General features: G+C 47.0%; 1 protein-coding gene across 4 annotated transcripts in view; it reads right to left on the bottom strand.

The window, feature by feature from the left end:
* Nucleotides 1-23,199, bottom strand: part of DAB2IP (DAB2 interacting protein) — a 146,876-nt gene that overhangs the window by 61,081 nt on the left and 62,596 nt on the right. The window lies entirely within an intron of this gene.

Raw genomic sequence — 23,199 nt, 5'->3', positions numbered from 1 at the left:
CATTTAGGACACAGAGCATCAGCTGCTCTCAGTCTGTTCTTGCACCAGAAATCACGACACATCCAAAACTCAGAGACAGGAAACAAAACCCTTTCTGCAATACCCACTATGAATCCCGTGTTTGCTGTCTGCAGGCCAAATCCTGCTTCCCCTGAAGGCCAGCAGTTACATTCCCATTGACTTGGCAGAAGCTTTGGCTGTGCAGCAGCCATCATGGGCTAACTGCATGCCACCCATTTCCCATTTTCCTGCTCACACCGGCTCCAAGTTGGACAGCATCAGACACCCACAGCCTTAAGGCAAATATTAAATGAAATGATTAAGATATGGACAGTCAGAGTTGAGACTGTTCAAAAAGAGGAGCAGGACAAAATCAGGACCCAAAAATCATGACATGAAGAGCTTGTTTTTTGTCTGTGTTACACTGGAGTAAATTCAAACTAGTTCTGCTCATTTATTCTCTATATACATGTAGCATAATAAAATAAGAACTGACCCAGCACCAAATATTCCCTGTTCTGGGAATGGTTCCCAGCTGCTAGCACCACAGAAGGTCCAGCAGAGCCTGGGAGAATGAATCCATGTGCACACTTATCTCTTCATTTCAGACCATTCATCACTCTTTGCCTGGAAGCAACAGTTAATTTACAATAACTCAATGTCAAGATGGCAGTTGAAAATCCTCCTGAGCATTGCCCTAGGAGAAGATTTTGTCCTGGCTCTCTGCAGCTGCTGTGGATTCAGCTGAGCCTCAAATCTTTAAGTCACTTAGTTTTAGAGCACAACAGAAACAAAGGAGGAGAGAAGACCTGCCAGGCTGCAGTGAGTGTGTGCCCAAAGCCACCGAGGGATCGTCTCTCTCCAGCACATTCCTTTGGGACTTCAGCAGTCACATAAATTAGAGTTGGAAATGAAGAACGTGGCCAATCAGAAACCCTGTGTGCAATGGAGGTTATTCCCTATGGTTTACTGTTTTCTCCAGACTAGACTTAGATAACATGTGAATCTTACTCAGAGGAGGGAATACTTCCAGCCGGAGCAGAGGAGAGGGATGTGCCCTGGGCTAACATCACAGCGTGCAGCTTTCTGAAGGGGCCATGACCTGCCCCCTGCATCCTGCACATGGAGATCTGGGTCCAACCCCAGGCCCTGAGCAGCACTCCCTGCACACAGTGCCCCACACCCCTCACTCTGCTTCTTTCTCCCTCACCTTAGCTTGGATGTGGCTTCATCTTTTTGCTTTAAGGACTTTGCTTATGATGTTTTGCTAGCACGAAAGCCCTTGCCACTGACTGTCCTTTTATCAAGGACAATGTGCATCCAATGTTTTGAAAGCAGTCATTCTAAAACCTTCAGGTAGTGCTGCTGACAACAGCTGACACACCATCTATGTAAATCAGAAGGTGTCTAAAGAGGGTGTTTACAAGCAGAATGCTGCTAAGAGTCTGCCTTGGTTGCAGATAACAAGGCTGAGACAATGACAGATCTCCTTCCCCTCGCAGCCAAGAGCAGCTCCCTCTGATTGGCTTCGCTGTGTTTATCCAGGATGCTGGGAGAGAGCAGGCACCAAATATGCAATTAATTGGCAGTTTGCAGGAGCATAGTGCCTAAAGATAAACAGAGTGGGTGATCATGTCGTATGTAAAATGGCTGAGTGCTGCAGATGTAGTGTTGACCCAGTTTAAAAAAAAAAGGCATTTTCTTTTGTTCTCTTGAAAAATAATTGTATTCCAATGAGCACTTTGTTGCACAGTCCCTCTGGCCTTTGAGCATTTCGTGTGTGTAAGCCATTCCATGTTCTTCCTTAATCTGGAAGTACTTAGTAAATGAAGAATTTGCTGAAAACTTTTCCTGCTGACATCAGTTGAACACTTCACCGATTCACACTGTTGTGTGTGGCAGCAGACGAGCGCCTTGCAGTGTGGCATTAATGGCCTTCACTCTGCACAGGGGGTGTTTTGCAAGTAGGAAAATACAAGAAGTCATTGGGAAAAAAAGCACAAAGATGACACAAAGTGCAGAGTTGGGTAAGGAAAGAAAGAAAACAGAAGGAGGGCAGGATGGTATTTGGGAGCTCAAGACACATACTGGAGAAAACAGCTGAGGCTGGAAAGGGGAGGGAAGGCCAAGGTGATGCTGGGGAGCTTGAGAGCCTTAAGAAAGGGTACATGTGCCATCAGAGCAGCACGAACTTCTGAAAGGAATGCAAGGCACACGTACTGAACAGTGAGAGGATGCGTTAAGAAATGTCCTAGATGATGACTTCTAGACTCCGCACCCTGTAAAGCAGAGGCCCACGCAGCTACGCACACCAGCGTGGGCAATGGAAATCGATGCCCTCACAGGACAAAAGGACACTCATCTCTCTTCCTTTTATATTTAGTGCTCTAAAACAAAACTAAAGCATGAGACAAATCTCTCACTTCGTTTTATCACAACCACACTGACACCAACAGCACTGTTTGGATGGAGCAAGACAGCAAGTCATGAGCTGGCAGCTGCACTGCTGGGGCCAACACACAGAGATTGCATCTGCACTGGCTGACATGACGGCTTCAGAAATGCCTTCCCTGGAACTGCTGATCCCAGGGAGAGATCCGTGCAGCACACTGTGACTCTCTGCATGTACTAAGCCAGCTCCATGAGCTGTATCCACTGCTGTCCCTCCCCCTCCTCCACCATGGGCTCTTGGATGCACTGCAGGCCCGGCCCCATTGCGGTGTTGGAGTGCCCTGCAGTTCAGTCTTCCAGAAGCACGGCAAAAATTCTGCAGTTTTCTCTTAGATCAAAGTTTCTGTATTTGGGTACCTAAAATTAGCGAGCAAAACAAGTGACATTTTGTTCGGGGATGCAGAACTTCGATTGATTTTAATGGATTCAGCATCCCAGAAAAGCAGGCCGCTTATTTATGTACCTACATCAGCATTTGCTTATGCACTGACCTTATGTTTTGCAAATCATGAGACAACCGCACGCATCATTCTGTTATTCCCTTTATTTCTGTCAGCAATCTCATTTAAGAGGTGCATTTTGCTCTAAACGTGCCTTTTAAACTTCTCTATTTAACAAAACACTTGGGCACCAGTTTAACATCTTCTGGAGAGAAGTGCTTCACCGCATCGGCACTGATAGGATTCTCCCATCCCCTTGGTTGAGACGGGGCACAAATCTCTGCTTCCCCACCAAAACTTTCTGCTCCTGCTGGGAGCAGCCTTTGGACACAGTTCTGCCCCATGTGTGCCCCACTCCGTGCCCCACACAGCACCAGGCCCAGCAGTGCTGCACTGCCTGCAGCAGGAGAGCTGTGAAATTCAGCCCCAATTGTTTAACACGGTTGGCAGGAAATAATAGATAAAAACTGACCAGACTTTCTGCCATTAACAACTCAGGCTAATGAATTTAAATGCTCTTTGCAGAAATATTGTGATGGATGCCCACAGAGTCAAAGGAAGTCCAAGAAGTGGCAGGGCAGACTGCACTCGGATCTGACTGCCAGGAAAAGTCCCCACAGCCCTCGCAGCCTGACCCTGCACCAGGGCATGCAGCACTGCGCAGAGGTTTGTCAACAAGCACTGCTTTAAATGTGCCCCGAGAGCACCCACAGAGTCAACGACCTGGCACTATCAGTGACAGTGACACAGGAGCCCAGCACGCAGCCAGCAACTCCATGACAAATCCCTGCAGCCTTTGTGGGCTGCTAGCCCCATAGCCCTGTACCCCATAGCCCTGTACCCCATAGCCCTGTTCCCCACAGCCCTGTTCCCCACAGCCCCAGGCCACGGTTTCTCCTCTCACGCTCACAGTCCCCTGTTGGCAGCAGCTTCAGGAGCAGCTGTCCTTGCTCCTAGCAATGCCCTCCAGCATCAGGATACCACGTTCCTCAGCACTGTGAGCTAAAGCTGCTGAAGGAAACGTGATGCATGCCAGACTCGGGATGCCTAAAGGGAGCTGACACTGCCGACACTGGCACTCAGATGGGAAGAATTCTTCCAACAAGGAAACCAATTAAAAAACATAAGTGATACTTGTACATAGCTTAGAAGGTATAAAAAACAAAACTGAAAACTGTCCTCACCCCAAAAACAGAACACATAAAAAATATTTACTTCTGTGCAACTCAGAGTTAATTTAAAAACAAGGAAACGTTCTAAAGGTCACCTGGATCTTCTGCATGTATCCATACACCTGAAACGCAAGGCAATGGTTTCCAATTCCATGTGAGATTTTAAAGTTTATGAATGTTTCTGACCTCATTAAACCAGAGCTTCATGGGAAAAGACAAGCAGGGCAATTGGATCAGGTGAAGGATGGTTTTGTACATGGGCACAGGCTCTGCATGGTGCCAGCAGCCCCGTGGGCCCAGGGGAAGACTGAGGCTGCCCAGCACTGAGCTGCAGGGCCGTTCCACAGGGGCTGCTCACAAACCCTGGTTTGGTTGTGTCGCTCCCAACTGAATCACTGCCACTGCTTTGTTGTGCTGTTCTTGAGCTAATCTCTTTCTCAAAGTTCCTGAAGATACATCCCTATAAGACAAAGAAGACTGCAGCTACACTGACTTAACCCCAGAGTGTCTCTAACAAATATGTCAGCTGCCAGTAGTTCTGTGTAAGTGCAGAGTTTTACTGCAGTCATCGTAACAGGATCTGTCACTACAGTGTCCTCAGGATGTCATTAATAAATAATATATGAAACCACTCAGGAAGAGGGAGAAAAAATATTTCTCATGTTTTCTGGAGCACACTGAGAGGTCAATGGCAATGATGAGGAAAGAAGAAGGTGAAGGGGATGGGCTCAGGAAATGGCAGCTTTGCAGTGTCCCAGAGGTGGGCAGACGGAGCAGAGCATCCTAGGTGACCCCACAGTGTCTTAAAGAGTACATAAATGATTGGTATTCAGCTGTTTTTGCAGATCTCTCTCCTAACCCCTGCTCTTTCTCAGCTGCTTTCTGCTCCCCCTTACTCACAATAAGAAGGGAAAAGGAAACTAAGCAGGCAGAGGAATGTCCTTTTCCGAAAAACGAGCAGTGAGCTATCCTCAAAACAGCCATTCACAATTAGCTGGGAGAGAAAAAACTCCCAACCCAAAGTACAGACAAGGCAAACACACACTGTCCATTGGAGAGAAATAGCCTCATCATCATTTAACAAGCTGATGTTTTTCCCTTGCATGCCAAGCCAGCACAATGGCAAGTGAGTTGGTTTTCATTGCCTGTGCACTTCTCAGACTATGGGAGACTCAGAGCCATCCCCCAGCACTGCTGCTCAGCTCCAGCTCCCACCTCCATCCCAGCACCTCAGCCTCATCCCCTGGAGCTTCGCTGCAGCCACTTTTCTGGTTTAAAAAGTACTTATCCTGAGCATCGTGCAGCCCATGCAGCCATGTTCTCACCCCTCGTCCACAAAGCTCAACGACTTGCTTTAGTTTGCTGCAGCCTATAATGGGGTTTCAAAACTTGTCACACCTTTTCAAGATCCTGATCCTGTTCCTGCTCCCCACCCTCTGTTCTCCAGACTGATCCCTGGGAAGGCTGAAATCCAAATCTATCTCCTGGGCAATGATTCTCCATCACTGACAGCTCTGTGGGTGCTCAGGCACAACTCTGGAGCTCACAGCACTCTGAACCTCCTGCGCTTGGTTGGACAAAGAGTGGAGCAGATCTGCTTTGCATCAGCTCTTCTTTGTTTGGTTTGCAGGAAGGATATTGTTTCCTAAAGGATGAATCTGTTTATTGGCTGGAGATATCTCTAGTGCATTTGGTTTTTGTTGTGAATTTGGATTAGAAGCATCTCCTTATTCCTGACAGTTGCTGGCAGCATGCTGTAAAAATATGGTTAATTAAAGTGTGACTCTGAATCCACTCGGAGGCTTGCATTTTTCCTCCCCTAACATTAAATAGAGAAGGGGCCACTTAACAAAGTTGAGATCCTGATGCAGATTTCAAAGCACACTGCAGTTTAGCTCAGCATGGTTGGGAAGTTCAACCTTCAACACTTAAAAGCTTGAAGCCCTTGGAGAGCACAGGCTTCAGCTTCTGACCAATCCCAAACACAGAAATAAACAAATAGGAGACAAACAACCAAGTGATGCTCAAAAAGGGCGTCAGCAGCAGAGCAGAAGCAGTGCTGATTGCTGGAGGGGCTCCTTCTGAGCCTGTGTGACATCTGTACCTTTGCACACAGTTCTGCCATAGAAGATGTGCAGTCCTGTGGCACTGAGATTTTCAACTCTAACAATGTATCCCGGCTTTTGCTCCGTTCCAGTGAGGAGCCACTGGAAATCCTGGAAGACCTTCAAAAATGAGCAGTATAGCACTTGAAAAAGACACACAACTTCACTAAATTGAAAAATTTGAATTTCCTAACTTGGACTTAAAAGGTGCTGCTGAATCTTTAATGACTGTTATAGAGAAGGTTCAGCCTGAGAAGGGCTGAAGGTCTTCCTTTGAAGAAGACAAACTTAAGAAAAAAATATACAAGAAAAATGTCTGCTACATTCCAAGGTCACAGAGGGTTTCAAGCAACTCTGTTCCTCCCGATTCTGACTTCCTAAACGACAGCCACTTGTTAATCCTGAGCACCTACTTGAAGCCGCAGATAATTAGCTGGGGATGGGAAACATATGCTAGACTAGAAACATATTTCTATAACAAAGAGTCGCAAGCAGCAATGTGGTGCAGATACAGATGGAAAACAGACCATTTATTTATTTTGTAAGTACTGAATTCTGATTCAATAAATACTACTTCTGAGCTTGATTAGTTTTAAGCGGTTAAGTTTTGTTCAGACGGCTAACCTGGAGAAAAGGATGCGGAATGGGAAGCACTGGTTTTGTGGCAGTTGTTAGCCCACTTTTCCCAGGCAGCTCTCATCCCACTTGCTCCCCATCTTTAATCCCCACGGTCATTTCCTCTGTCTGCAGCACAGCTCAGATCGCTGCATGGGCTTCACCCAGACGCTCCCCTCGCCAGCAACGTTCTCCCGAGAGCTGTAATGAACAGGGCCACGTCTGGTTCGAATGCTGAATATTGTAGGAGGCAACCTGCTAGACAACATGTCCCATTTTAATACATCCAAGCCACGAGGAGTCTCCAGCACACACAAGGCTTGGAGGCTTTAAAAATAGCAGCTGGGCTGTATGGCTGTGCGTGGTGCTGCGCAGTTGGTGCAGAGCTGCTGCCCAGGCCCCAGCCCTGTGCTCCTGCCAAGCCTGCAAGCCAGTGTAACACAAAGCAGCCATTTGCTTCTTCAGAAAATAAAAAGATCAACGATTCCCCATTGTTAGGTAAGAACAGATAAACTGTGACTTTGAGCCATCAACAGAGATGGTGCAAGACCAGGAATGTAAATGTGAAATGAAATACACAAAGTTTGAGTGAAAAGACAGTACTTACTAACACTTACAAATTTGCGTGCTAAACTTATGTGGTTTCCATTGATGCTTTCTTTCTAGTTCAGGTTTTATACATTTTTCTGCATGCAGATCAAAACTAGATAAGAGCACTGTGATAAGCAGAAGGCTTAACCCAACAGAACCCCCATAACATACTATGTAAGAAACTTGGGTTCATTAGTAATCCCAGGAATTGACTCTGGTTTATTTGCACAGCCCTGAGCACACCTGAGCACACCAGGGCTCAGCACACACTGCCCATGCTGGGCATCCTCCAGGAACTGCAGGAACTCCAACCTCCTCTGTCCTCTCTGGTGGCATTTTGACAACAGAACAAAATCTCCTGACACTGTTCACTTCTTCTCATCCATCCATCCATCCATCCATCCATCTACTGGCAGTTTCAATAAAAAATTAAATTAGATCACTATGAAGTATCGTGTGTGCAAACAGATGTCACACCACAATATGCTATGATCAGATGGGCATTTCCTAGAAAAACAATATTTATCCGTATTTGGTAAAGAAAGAGCATCTGCTCATCCAGAACCCAAGAGACAAGTCTCCTAATGAGGTTTGGACACTGCAACCATTTCATGGACTAAACCCTGAAAAGAACTGGTTTTACTCTGGGAAACAAATACTATTTCTTCCCCTCAAGTTCTATGCTTAGCCAAACACTTCCTCTTCAATGGGTCAAACCTTGGGAAAGCCAAAACTCCTCAAACTCAGCAGCATCCAATGTACTGGCATGAATCAATATTTTGAGGTCAAGATCCCTCTCTAGTTTTGTCCATGAAAGACAGCATCTGAGACTCACACGAGAGAACCCAAAGAGAAAAACAAAGCACAACACACCTCGCTAATATTTGCTCCAGAAGAAATCACAGCACCCAAGTTAGGATGTTAAAAAACAGACAGCAGTACATTCCTCCCTCTTTCCCCTTGATCCCTCCTTCCCCCATCAATCTCCACGCTTTCAGACCCTGGCTGGGATCCTCAGATGCTAACACAAAGCAGAAGAGACCTGTTGGGCGCTTGCCTCCTCCAGCACATCCTCAAGCACTGTCAGTAACAGGAGCGCTTTCCCTGCTCCCGGGGCAGCCCGCTCCCATCGGATATACGGCGGTACCCAGGTCATTTCCTGACGCGTGGATGCCATCATCCTCCCACCTTGTGCCATGTTTATCTGTCAATTACCCGCCCTGCATTCTTTCACCTCCCCTTTGTTGACACTTTTTAAACACACAGTTATGAAATTCGCCCTCTGTTATCTTGCAGCTGACCTAGAAAACACAAGTGGTCGTGCCCTGTGTTCCACTCACTGCTCAGGAACTTGCTCACATGGGGATGTTTCCCAAACACTGAATCTGACAGTGCGCAGCTCTGCACAGGACATCGGGGCCCCATCACCCACCACCCCAAACTGAGCTGATCATTGCTTTAGTCTGCTCCCTGCCTCCGATCTCGCTTGTTAGCCATTCCCAAAACTGACTGTTTTTTTTTAATTACTGTTTTCAGAGAATTGGGATTATTTTCTCTCTAAATGCATTCATCTGATTATCTCCAGGATGAAATTCATTTGGTTAATTACCATCTTTTTAATTTGTTTAAGTTTATGTTTCTATTTCCTCTGCTGTAACACCTCCCTGCGTAGCTCTGCCCGCATTTACTGAGCATCTGACAGACTCCCATTGTGGGATACGAGCAGATTTCCATAAAAACACACACCAAGCCTTGTAGGCAGAGGCAGCAGACTCACAGAGATCCAGTATAAGAGAGAAGCAGCACCAGTCTGGTGCCCACACTGCTTGGAGCTGCCCATGGAGCACAGTCCCAGCCCTGCTCCTTCTGCTGCTGTACCTCCATGATTCCCACCCTGTGGGGCAGCCCTGCACATTTGCAATGACTCTGAAATTACCGTTTTTTCAATGTGTGTAGAGGAGCACTAAAGAAAAGTAGAGAAAGAATCGTATCTCATTTAGAGGATTATCCTACTTGACGGTATCTTGGATTTAGCTTCAGTTGTGATCCTTGCTCTTGTTTATGCACATTTATAGTATAGCATTTCCCTGATTCCACAGCAATTAAATGTCTCTGTTCCAAGGAAATACTGCCAAACACTACACATCGTATCAGAATGAAGCAAAGGGAACTGCCTCTGGACCTCGACTAGCATTTTATCTCTGCCCCAAACATGATAACAATCCTGCTTCACACTGCCACTGCTTCAAATCTGTTCACGTAGTCCAAGCTATCCTCTGTCAGAAAGAATCTGTTACAACATCTCATTAATTTGCCAAAAAAACAGCAGATTTTACCTAATGCCTAGCTTATTCTATCATCAGCTTATTACAATCCTGAAAGAGAGGTAGGTGAGCTCCAATCTCATTATCAAGATCTGAATTCCAGCCAATGACGCACCAACTGGAAGAAACCTAATATCATTTAACTAGTTTTCTAAACCTTCCTAATTGTAATAGAAGAGAACAATGGAGACATGAGGAGAAATTTCAAATATTTTGAAGCAGATGGAAAAGCCTCCCAGAGGAGAAGGTCACAGCACCCAATTAAATCACACACATGGACTTGAAATGCAGGAGCACTACTGAGCATCCAATAGCTTGGGAGAACTGCAGAGCTGCCTTCGCCAGCACCACCCCTCTCCTCATTAGGAAAGCTGTCTGCCCCTTAATGGGACACATCTCCCAACTAACTGCGTTGTTCTGCAAATTATGGGCTATACATTATTAATGGCTGAATATAAATCAATTTAGTTCACCAAGACAGTATGTATTTTATGTGGGAGATGTTTTCAAAGAAAAGCAATCAGTTGATTTGGCATTTTAAACTCCAGAAAAATAAAGAAGCTATTTCTCAGCTAAGAGGATATGTTCAAATACAAGCATATGCTCTATTTTCTGAAACTGAATTAAGATATATCATTTACTGGCTGGATATGGTATAGCTGACAGCTACTTCTGGCGTCCCAACAAGTTGGACAGTTTGCTCCTATGGCTCCTAGGGGCTGCTGAAAGGGGATGGAGCAAGCAATCCGAGTCACGGATCCATCAAACGGCTGAGGGCAGAAGGGGTCTCACAGCCCCCTGCTCCCACTCCTGCTGTGGGCTGCCTGTCCCCCGGCTCAGGCTGCCCATCTGTGGTCTCGGGCACCTGCAGGGATGGAGCACCCACAGCTCCGGGCAGCACTGATAGCATCCTATCACTTTGAAACCATGAAAAAAACTCGCTCCCGTCTTCTTATAATCTCCCCTCAAGTACTGGAAGGCCACCACGCGATCTCCTCAGAGCATTCTCTTCTCCAATCTGAACAGCCCCGGCTCCCCAGTCAGTCTCCAGAGTGGAGCTGCCCTGGCCCTCTAAGCATCCTCACAGCCCTTCCCCAGACCCTCTCCAACAGCTCCGCATCCTTCGTGTGCTGGGGGCCCCCGCATAAGATCCAGGTCAGCGATTCCCCAGGCCTCAGCTGGCAGCCGGAGCCGGGCGCATCCCGCAGCTGCACCCGCTGGAGGGGTTAAAGGCCCCAGCGCCGGCAGCTCCTGCCCACCCTCCCGCTCCGCGGCTGTCAGCTCAGCAGGGCTCGGCCATCTGGCTGCTCTCCTGTGGGAACACAAAGCCCTCGCACCGCCAGTGTCTGAAGGGCAGTTCTGGAACACAGGGGCCGCAGGGGAGGTGTGCGGGATGGGCCCCACCTCGGGGCCGTCTGTCCTCCCCCAGCTGTGTGGTGATGGTTTGACACCGAGGGCTGGGAGGGCTCTGTGAAGGTCAGCCCGTCTGTGTGGTACAGACAGCTCCACCTTACTCCATTCGTTGAGTTTCGCACATTAACACCCTGAGTGTGTTTAGCAGACAAGCCAAAGCTCGCTTGCTATGCACTTGAGTTTGCTTTCCCTCTGCTCTCCAGTAACGATTCATTTAACAGCAGCACAGCAATTAGAAAATCAATATTCCATTCAGACAGAAGCGTTTGTCTGGAGCATTACTTAAGGAACGTCTCCCACAGCCCCACTTGGCCCAGCCCAAGGGGATGGAAGGAGGGATGCTGGTGTGAGGCAGGTGGATGGATCTGAATGCCCGCCTGGCACTTGCAAAGCATTTCAAACTAGGTATAGCTGCCTGGGTATGGCATTCCACTGATAAGCACCTCTGTGCCAGAGCATGCACATAAATACGGCGCAGGGAAGTGCAAGCTTGCTTTGTTGTTTAATATCATACCACCCACCTGAATAAAACAGAGCCTGACATGCGTCATAAGGAATTACTCCGAAAACGCAAGGCCCTTAGGCATTAAGGCCCCATTTGTACTGCAGTTGTATTAACCGGAAATAAATAAGTAACAATCATGTCTTGGCTATGAAAGGATTTTCCGTTCAGGCGCTCCCTCCATCACCGTCCCTCGGCACGGGAAGAGCGGGGGGCAGCGGTGCAGAATGGGAATGCAAAGCAGCGACAAGCCTGCGATCACAATGGAGGAATAATGCTCTGCTGTGCTGGGACGAGTGCTGGAGCCTCACAGCACAGCCCGGCCCGCGGCTCCACTCCATATTTAGCAGCAGTGATTATTCAAGCAGGAGCCGAAGTGCTGCCCATCTGCAGACTCTGGAGTGGGAGCGCGTTTGGATGCAGTCTGCTTTATTTTCATGTTGTTTGAAATGAGGGCTGTAACTACAAATCGTCGCTGTGGAAAACCACTCCCCTGCATGCAGAGGTGCAGGGATGGTGATAGACAGAGTGGGCTCAGGGAAAGTCACCGCCTCCGTGGGCTTTTGGGGAGCACAGTCACAGCAAAGAGCCCCTCAGTGCAGAGCAAAGCCAAACACGTCCCTTCCCACGCCCTCTAGAAAATGGAAAATCAGACATACGTGTTACTAAATTAAGCAGCAGGAGCTCCTGTAGCAGGGAACATCAGATACGAGAGCTGCACAAAGCAGACTTCCCCAATGCATATTACAAACCAATTCCCTGGTTTGTTTGCATGTGTCACAACTTACCATCGAGCGGATTCTCAGCATGTTACAGCTCAGGAACAGACATTGGCTTATGAGTGTAACAAAAAGGCTCAATTTTTGGCAAACTTATTGACAAGAGGCTCCCTGACCCCAGAACAACCATGCTGGGTGCCTGGCTGAGAGAAATGTTTTCCTATGTACTTTTGGATACAGATGGTAACCAGACCCCTGGACAAAACAGCCCGGCTCCACCTTTACAAACGTTTGGATTTATAATTATTCCTTTTTTCTCCAGCAATTAGTCTCAGAAATAGCTGCAAAGCCATCTCACGATGTTTATTAGGGTGTTTACTAATCACTTTTTGAATCAATTGGCCCGCCCTAATCTCTATCATACAACAGGTTTTGACAATTTATTTGTATTTTATTCAGTTATCAGGATGAACACAATTAGGAGGGCTCAATTTCTCCAATAAATTCAACTGATATACTCAAGAACACAACCCAAACTCAATCCTACCTTCTTTACTGACATTTGTAGTAAGAAAAAGATACAAGAGGAAGAACTGCGACCAGAAAAACTACTCACAGAGCTGAGTGACACATTCCCAGCTTCTTGGTGACAAGTCTGTGCTTCTATCACAGCACACCGGAGGAGACAGAAGTGCTGGGGATGCAGGTGATACAGCACTCCTCTGCTCCTGAAGATGAGGACGCACTGCTCTCACCCATGTGGAAGCACTGGAGCCAGGAGCAGAAGGGATGTGCTGGTTTGGAACACAGCGGAGCGGGGGGCAGAGCGGCAGCCGATGGCTGTGCAGGGGGGGGGCAGGCAGGGGCTTTCCCCAGGCAGGCTGTCAGCAGCACTGCGTTGCTGCACAGGGCTGCTTCATTTCTGAAAGTTGTTATTGGAAAATGTCACTATTCATTGTCAAGAGTTCCCGTGATGCAGGAACTCTCATTACACCTAAGCCCTCTCAGCACAAAATAGCCGCACGCTGATAACCTGAGTGTATCTGCAGCAGCTGCTGCTCTGCGGACTGCACTTGGACAGTCAAGTTATTCTACATGCTTATTAGCCCCATTATTTCATAGCTCATTCCTCTGCGTAATGCCAGCTCTATCACTTCATTTCAACACAAAGATATGTTCCTCTGAGGCAATGAGGGACAAGGACGGAAGGGAGGGTGGGCTGAGGGTGGGGGGCACCGGGCTGTGGGCATGGGGGGACCTGGGGCTGTTGGGCAGATGCCCCCTTTGCAAAGTAATGCATAGAGAAATAAGGGAAAAACTGCCTACTTACTGGCGAGGAATAGATAACAAAGATGAAAGGCAACTAACAATAGGTTTAAAAATATTACTGCTCTAAATTATGTGTCATATATCTGACTGTATCTGCAGCACTCATTGATACAAAATATAATTGAAAACAATTATTCCCAGGACTAAAGCTGGCTTTGTATTGTATGGCAATGAGACTTGGAGCATTTACGAGAGAGAAGCATGCACTGCAGCCGGGAAGCAGCAGCAGCCAGCAGCCAGCAATGGGCAACCCGGGCTGTGCTCTGCTCAGTGCTGCTGTCACTGCTTCCTCACTCCCTGCCACCACAGCATTTGCTGTCCCTGATGGGTATGCAGGGGCTCTGCCTCCCTGAGAGGGCTGGAACTGAAATTAATAAGGGGAGTGACAGCCTCAATATGAGTGGCTTTATCTGAGGAGGGCGAGACAGCCTGCCTTGCTGTGCACTAAGAGCTGTAGGTATGAAGGCATGCAGACAGAGAGCTCCCAGGCGCGTGTTGGAATGGGAACACGAGGGCCATGAGAACAAAACAAAGACAAATAATTCCTTGCCCTTTTCTTGCAGTTTTCACTCAAGGACTTAGAACTGCTTTATGAATACATATCGAGGAAGCTGCCAGCAGCCCAGGAAGCAGCTATGTCATACAGAGATCATAAGCCATGTTCAAGAGATGGGAGTTAAAAAAAAAAAACACACACAGAAGTCAGCTGATGACTTCTCCTAAGTTACATGTTCTCCCAGAACATGCTAAAACTGAATCACAATTATGAGCCACTCTGCAGGGCTCAAATGCCTGTGTAAATGAAGCCAGAAGTACCTAGTTAAAGGAAGAAGGATTGAGGAGATTAATGGTAGCTAGACTTTCTTCCCTAGACAGCTCATAGAGCTTAGAATAGAACAGGGATGCAAGAAAGCAATTAAAAGAGCTAACTTAAATAAATCTCTAAGTGCTGAAAGTTTGCCAGCACAGACCTCTAAATTCTTTTGCAATGCAATCTGGGCCCCTTCCTCCAGGGACTTTCTAACAACCTCTCAGACATCAAGATAATTATTGCAAAGTGTGACCCAGACTGTGGTTACTGGTGTAATCACAAAAACCCCTTGAGGTTTCACATTAGACACAATCTCACCAGTAAAGCAGACTTTCAACTCTTGGCTAACGTTTTTGTAATGACTAAACTTAAAATTACATTCTCTACGACTCGGCAGCCCGGCGGGTTGGGGTTACACAGGCTGCTACAGGACTGCACAGCCAGGCTGCAGTACCCAGCACACCTGCTGCTGTGCAGCTTAAACTGAGGAGAATTTGGGTGATGGATGCAGAGAGACAATATCTGAATGTTCTTATCGTAACAGCAAGATATCACTAGTAAAGTTCTCCTGCTTTGGCAGACTGGGCACATCTGTTCCCTTCAAACATTACCTAAGCAAAACTGGCTCCTCTAACATTTCAGCTCCTCAAAGCAATGGAAGTGTTTTGTCTCTCTGGGAAGCTTCCAGGCTGCAGTGGATTTGCTGCTTCCCTGTGCACAGGGAACTTTCACTGCTGGGATATCAATCCTCGCTTGGTTCTAACATGCAATCTCCAATTTAAGCAAACAGGGAATAAGGAAAGAAATTAAATACTAATTGCAATCCAAATTGCTCTATCTCCTCTCCACCCCCGCCAACCCTCCTCCCTGCTTCCTAATCCGTAAAGTCTAAGCGATCATCAGTGAATAATTAATTCTGGATGACTCTGAGGTTCCGTGCAGAGCTCCTGCAGTTGTGCTGTGCAATGGGACACCCCTGGGCAGTGCTCAGTGGTGCCACTGGAGCCCCGTGCCTGCAGCTGCATGGTGCTGCCCTCAGCAGTTTGTTGGCCAAAGCCCCCACGCTCGCCCACCCTGACACCACACAAATGCTTCCACGATGACTTGGAGCGTTAATGAAAGGTGCAGTGATCAGCCAGGCTGTGGAGTCGTCGTGAGCAGCGCCCCGTCAGCAATTAGAACTGTTAAGGTATGGAGTTAATGTAAGCATTTCAGCACATGGCAGAAGAAATAAAAACTGCTGCAATGGGATTTTAAAAGCATGCAAAGCTGGCATTCTGAAAAGAGAAAAGTTACAACAAAAGACAGCTCATGAGCAGCCACCTCAGACTTCTCTATTGGTCCAGAACATGCAGTGCATGAGAAATGCTGTACTGCCCGTGGCCTTTCCCCTGTGCAACCGTCCTAAAGCAAACCCTGTGATCCAAGCAGCACCAGATTGCTCAGGTGTGACATGGGGCAGCAGCACAGGGCCGTGTCTGCCTGCTGGAAGGAGGCTGCTCTGCTGCCCGCAGCCCACAGCCCTTCACTGCAGTGCTCAGAAGCACTGCAGTCTTTTAAAATGTTGTTCTCACCTTGCCTGAAATATAGATCAATCTTGCTATTTTATGTATATGTATATTTTTATGTATGTGTCAGTAAGAGTGGTACTATATAGCGACACATCCATAATGGAACAAAGCTCCCTGCACAGCAAGGATGGCAAAATATTAATTATTCAAGGTAAGAGTTATGTAAATCATTTGGTAACTACTGCGGGACTACTTTGCAGAGGGACTCCTATGGGGAAGAAGCACTGAACACTTCAAACAGGGGATGCGTGCAATCTCTCATGTACCAGCAGCAGAGCATGGGGGTTACTGTGCAGGGCCAGCATAATCCCAGAGACATTTGTAAGTGTGAACAGAGGGGACAGCCTGATATAATACCTGTGGCTCTACACCTGCTAACACCTTGGCATCATTTTGTGAACAAATGCCTCCCTCCTGCATGCCATCAATCACGTACAACGCATGGCACATCCCTATCTCACAGAACTGCTTACGTAACACGTGTGGATTAAAGCCAAATTCATATTTCTGGCTTTAATTCAAATCAGTTAAGTGTTTTTGTGAAACAAATTATACTTTAATTCTAGCTAAAACGCACTGCCTTAGTTCAATTAAAATGAACTCTTCCTTCTTTTCATCACGCCTGACCCGAATTTTGCCGTTGAGAGCATAAGTAACGTAAGTGAGATGTTCTGCAGTTGTACTGAAAATGAAAATTCTCAACACTGGCAGTGAGGTAAACAAGACCACACCGTCAGCATCGTAAGAAGACACAAGTGAACAATGCACTTGAAACCTCCCCAATAATAATTTCAGAAGACGCTCCATGCTGTAAGGCGTTCTCAAAGGGTGCGGGAGGAGGAAGGACAGAGGAACACATTTTTCTGTGCTGTTTTTTTTCTCCCCTTGCAGTTGATGGATGAACCTGACAGAGTTATTTCATATTCACAAGTCTCGAACATCATTACAGCCCATGCTCTATACAACCAATGCTGGCAGCGAGCTCAGTGCACGGGCTGCCTGCAGCTACAATCAGCGCATTTCTGTGCACCACCACTGCAATATGAAATTGGATAACAAGATATACATGTCAAACATCTGCGTCCTCCAGCACTCGGAACAAAGGCTTGAAAACCTTGCCCACCTCAGCTGCTGGATGCACTCTTACAGTAGGCTCTGCCCCTCACACGGACCTTCCAACCAAGGCCTTGCAGAGCTTCAATGAAGAACAGAGCCAACCTTGTTTTTGAACATTTCCTCCTTCCGACAGACATCTCACACTGGTTGCCAATAGAAAAAACAGAGTACAGGACAGAAAAATGTGATGCATCCAGCAAGGCAACTTTCCTGAGATGGGAAATTCCACTGTGAAAGATGGCGATGGAGGAGAAGCCAGGGAGAAGCCCTCCCAGACTCCATGCAGTGCTGGGGGCACGGGCTGAAGCACAGGTTGGTAACAGCACTAATTAATGTCGCTACATGCTGCCCCTGAAAGAGAAGGGCTTCTTCTGCACCTTCTCATTACCCTGCAGTTTCCTGACATGGTTCAGTGCTCTGATCAAACAGAAACCCACCCCCAAATATAATTTCCCATTGAATCAGCCTGCTGCCCTGTTTAGACTGCAACGATGGCACTGTGGCTGTGAGTGCAGCCAGGGGCAGGAGCCACTCCTGTTGGTCTGCAAGGAGTGCTGTCATCAAGGGCACTTTGCATTGTGTGCCAGAACGTTTAAGCTGGGGATAGAAGTATCTTAATTTTACTGAAAACAGACAATAATGAAAAAAAACAACCAAAAAACAGAAGAGTCTAGAACCATCACAAAGCCTTTTCTGGTATAAAAGCTGTACTGATGGCACTTCTTTTTTTTCTTTGAGTTTATTGACATGGAGAGTAACACTAATGTAATTGCACGGAAATTCATGCAGACGAAAATCCCAACAGGGCAAAGTCAGAATAAACGGTCTGTGCAGAAACAAAATGTTCCTGCAGTGCCGTGGCAGCCTCTGTCTTCCATCTGAAGAATATCGGAGTGCAGCAGCTCAGCTGCTCCCCAGCTCAGAGGCGGTGCCAAAGGGCTCCGAGCAGAACTGCTGCCCTGGGGGACACTGCTGCCCCACACCAACACCTCCACCAACAACGGCCAACAGCATCCCTGCAGGCCGCGGGGATGGCGAAAGGAAAGCAAGCGTCCTCCTGTCCGTTAACCAACCTGACCTCCGCTGCAGAAACAATGCCTTCCCGCTGTACGTGTTTGCCAAACATTCTTCAAATGCTAACCATCTGCAGCTGCAATACAATGCTTTGATTACAAACGTCAAAAAGATGGAGCATAAAATTAACTTCTCCTTATTTAGTAGGTTTAGAGAAATGCGGCTTCACGCTACACGCATTCGGTGCCCTCGGTATGAAAACTCCCCATTATGATGTCTCATCAAATTAGAGCCAACGATACAACGATGTCATCTGTACCGCCGCACAACACTCTATTTTGTAATTAAGCAGGACAGTGAAACAATGGCCTTGCTTATAGAGAAAAGGTCAGGAATGCAAAACATATTTTTGCAAGCTAATTGTAAGATGGATGAAGCCAATTATCCCGGTAGTGCCGCAGACGCTCAAGTAGGAAGGATTTTATAATTTTGCTACGTGACTCCAATTGAGTCAGAGTCTGAGCTGCACCCCTGTGGGGCACCATGTGGGGCTGTTTCAGCAGCTGGGAAGCCACGAAGCAGAGAAACACAAAGGGCCCACAGCCTGGACCTTATTCTTACAACGCTGAGCATTACCCTTTCTTCCATAAAAAGGACTATTTGTTTTTATGTCAATGCCAAAAGAAAACCCCCAAATCCCCTTACTATTCAGAGCTTTATCCCGTTAAAACGATTTGAGTGCCAGTTCCTAAAAGTCCTGTACCTGTGAAGAAGATGATGAGCAACGTAACGGGTTGTGTGGAAAGGGGATAATTTCCTCTTGCATCTCCCCCTCAAAGCAGTTCTGCTTTCACTGTAGCTTCCAAACATAGCCATTAAATGGGGATCAGTAATTAACTGATTCTGATTCAAGAAATGCTTTGCCAAGGAATCCCATTAAAAGATTGATTTGCACATTCCCAGCCAAGGTTGCCTTGACATAAATGCAGCACTCTGTGTGGGTGGGCAGCACTCCTCAGCCCATTCCCCATCACCAGAGCTGCGCTTGTTTGCTGGTGGTGGGGTGGACTCAGAACAGACATTGCCTCTGCACCACTGCACAGATGCTGATGCTCCTGCTCCGCTTTGCAACATGTCACATTTTGCTTTCCAGGTATGGCTGATGGTGCAGAATGGTTCCCGTGTACAAACTCGGTGGTGCTTCCTCAGAATATCTGCATTATCAAAACAACCCTCCACCTTGCACCTGCTGTTCTAACTCTTCTTGCTTAGAACACTGCACAGCCAATGCCATTCAGCTAAGGAGCCAGAAGCAGCCACAAGCTCCATGCATGGCTGTGCGGGGGTCATTCCTCTTCCCAAAGGAAACAAAGCCACTTCTGCATGCTCTGTAATGCAGCAGTCACCCTATTCTCGTCAACCAGCTTCATCATGACTAAAAATATTTGGCCTATCAGGTTTGTTGGGAATAAACAAACGATGAGACCTGACAAGAACCCACAGACTAACTTTACCGTATGAGTACGGATATTCAGAAGTTCTTAATGCTCTCCTATTGCTTCAAAATAAACTTTATGAATGTTTGGAACCCATAGAGCAGACTGCATTGGTGCTGCATCAGGAGTTGAATGTGCTGCAGTATGTGACTTGTATGCTTTCCCTTCTCTCTGTGGGTTATAAGGAAAAATTTGTGGTGGCATAAGAATTGAATAGTTCAAAGAGTGAGTAAGAGTCATGGCCATGGTGTTACCAAAGCATGGCTGCAGCCCTTCCCAGGCTGAGGCTCATTTAACAATTCACCATATGCTCAGATTTTTTGTAGTGCCAAGAAAAAAACCATAAATGGAATGTTATCTTGTGGAATTATGCAAACAACGACCAACACAAAAACTTGCAAATAATCCCAAATGTTATTAATTGAGTGTTCCTTAGCTCTGAAGGCACACAGCACACTGAGAAAAGGCATCCTTTAGGAGCCATCAGCATCAGGATTACATCAGAATAATGAGTTACACACAGTGCCCATCTTTCATCCCATAAAGTGACCCTGTGTCCCTCTCCTCTCAGCACTGATGTAACAATGCCCAAACAACACAATTAACAAGCGCAGCAGAATAACCTTTTCCCGGTTCTCCAGGCCTGCTCTGTGTGCCCAGAGCCCAACCCAGGAACTTGCTCAAACCCCTATTTCGTAGCAGAAATGTGGGTCCAATTAAGGACAACCCATCTGCCAAATGTTTGATTTGTAGCTGATTCCAGAGAGGCCCCTACAAACACAAACATTCAGCACTCCATGATAAAAACTTCATTAGCTGCTGTAATAAGTCAGGATGCAGGACACCTTGTTAGCAAAAAGCCTCTTTAACAGAACCCTTTTCTAGCTCTAACAAGTGACAAACAAAAGCTGAAAACAAGCAAACAAAACCTGAAAGGCTCATCCCACAGTCCTCCTTGCAATCTCACATTTATACCAACGTACCAGATGAACACAGCTCACATGTCAGGCCATAGCTGTACTTGCTGTGATATTGCTTCTGTTCACAATCAATCACTGTACCCCGTTGCTGTTACAAGCCTCCAAGAAGAACATCAGTATGTGAAAGGATGAAGAGATGTGTCCAGCTGCACCGCGTGAGCCCCGCCATCACTTGAAGGCAGCACCAACCTCTTATTCCATCTTTTTCAAATCAGTTTCCTCTCAGTCAGTGTGAAAATCAGACGCCATGAGATTCAACCACGCCTGTCCTACAAACATAAGCTCTGCCTGACTGTAATCAACGCGTTCTTCTGATGTGCCGCTCAGACAATTTCTCAGATGTTCTCTACAGACAAAAAGAAGTTGCCCAGGATTCTCCTAGGCTGCACCGTCGGACTTCCCAGAGCTGCTCAGACCATGTGTGCACATAGCAGAGCGCAGTGGGACCCCAGCAAAAAGCACAGCAGCTCCGTGGAGCTGAGCCCCACACATGGCAGAGCTGCCAGCTCCTCTCAGGCTGCGGGGATTCGCTCTGTACGAGCAGCTCGGCGAGGTTCTTCTGGGAACCTGCCTGATCCTTTGTGCTGCTGTGAGGCATGGAGCACAGAGTGACCCACAGCCAGCAGGGCGATTTAGAAGTGCTGCAAACGAGACGTTCTGTGACATTTCTGTTTACAGATATTTCCTCGTTTTGCATTGTTATAAAACTCACTGTACAAATTCCTCACTGTAATCACGTGCCATTTCAAATTCACATGATGAATTTAAATACGTACATTTATCAAACACAGATACGTTTACATTCTCTCCATACATGCCACGTCCACCTCGTTGGTTGTCTGCACACATCTGTGCACACTTCGTGTATTTATACACACTTGCTGTACACAGCAGGATGAACAGGACACACAAGAAATGCAAAAATAAAGATATGAGGAGATATTACACAGCACCAATAAAGGTATGCTAAACCCAGGAAACAATCATTTGTGATCTACTACAACTATAGCTCAATACTTAACCTCAAGGACTTTTCTGCATTTATTGCACCATTCATTTGTGCTACGGCATCTCTTGCAGAGATGCAATCTCTTGCAAAAATTCTGCCAAGCCCCAGAACAGAATGTTGTTACAATGCTTCCTTCCATGAGAAAAGCAGGAGTTTGCGGGCAGTCAGCTTCAATACAAGATGGAGTCAGAAATCAAATATCTAGGAAGCAATGCTGATAGCAGGTGCTCCTTTGAAGCATTTCTTCGATTTCCAGAGAGATAAGGAAGCACAGCACAAACCGAATGAGAGTGATATAGAGTCAAGCCCCTTCATACACAGAGCTGCATGCATCATGCATTTTAATCGACACAGGAATGTTCAGGAAGACAGAATTATCTCCGTAACCAAGCCATAGGTGTGTCAGTGAGAAGACCAACTGCTGCCTTTGCTTCACCTCTCCCGGAGCTGTATCTACAGCCAGGGAATTTTGCAGAAGGAAACCCGCTCACTCCCACTGACCTGACAGTGCTGGGAAAGCTGGGGACTGAAAGCTCAGTGCCAGAATCCACCGAGCGTCAGACGGCTCCCTGCAGACAGCGGCGTGTCTGCAGAGCACAGATGAAGCCTGAGTGATACCTGAAGCCCTTCGTTTCCAGTTTCTGAATACTCAGATAAGCGAATCCTTATGGTTTGTTCAATGCTGACAAATGCTACCGCTCCTCTAATCCACATTTCAATCACTATGCTGAAAATGCACTACAGCCATTCATCAAATTCCTTTAGAGAAAAGTTGTGGTAAATGCACTCTGTCAGAAGGACACTGCCCAGCATGTGGCAGGGCTCTTGTTCAGGGAGAGCAGGGAAATCACAGACTTAATTTAAGAAAACGACTTTGGCTTCAGGGCTGGCCAAAGCAGTTCATTCCCGTGTCCTACACTGCCAGTTGGCAGAATGAAACAAAACTCATCTGCAGAGAGAGAAAACACTGCCCTGTGTGCCCCCTCTGTGCCCATCTCGGGGCACCCAGCAGCACTGGGCAGATCCCCAGCTGCCCTCACTTGTCCACCATGTGGAACACAGTGCCCTGCTTGGAGCAGCTGTGAAAACTGCAGCGCAAAATTGTGACTCTGCCTCTGCAACGTTTCCCTGCGCTGACCAGCACAATCCTTCCACTTGCTAAATCCAGAAAGAAAAAGCTTAGTTTGTCTAAAGAAAAACCCAGATTTCAGAAACATTCAGCAGCTCCCAGCCCCTCCAGTGGGTGAGGATGGCTAAAAGGAAGTTGCTCTCGCTGTGTCTGAAAGTGAAACGTGTGCTCAGTGGGTCCTATGGTGCTGTCTTGATATTTTATAATCTCACTGCTACAAAACGATCACATCCATGTATGCCTGATCTGCCATTCTTTTCAGACAGAGCTTTTCTGGCACTTCCATACCTGTGTGTCATTCTCTAAATAGATTCATATAAGACCTCAGGATCTTCCTCCTGGAAGCAACACCTCTGTGTGCTGTTAGCAGCGGGGCCCATCAAACCAAACCTGCCGTCGCTCTGCATTCTGC

The sequence above is a fragment of the Tympanuchus pallidicinctus genome, unplaced genomic scaffold (genome assembly GCF_026119805.1).
Source record: "Tympanuchus pallidicinctus isolate F22 unplaced genomic scaffold, pur_lepc_1.0 scaffold8, whole genome shotgun sequence".
NCBI classification, from domain to species: domain Eukaryota; kingdom Metazoa; phylum Chordata; class Aves; order Galliformes; family Phasianidae; genus Tympanuchus; species Tympanuchus pallidicinctus.
This window is presented reverse-complemented; position numbering and strand designations above follow the sequence as displayed.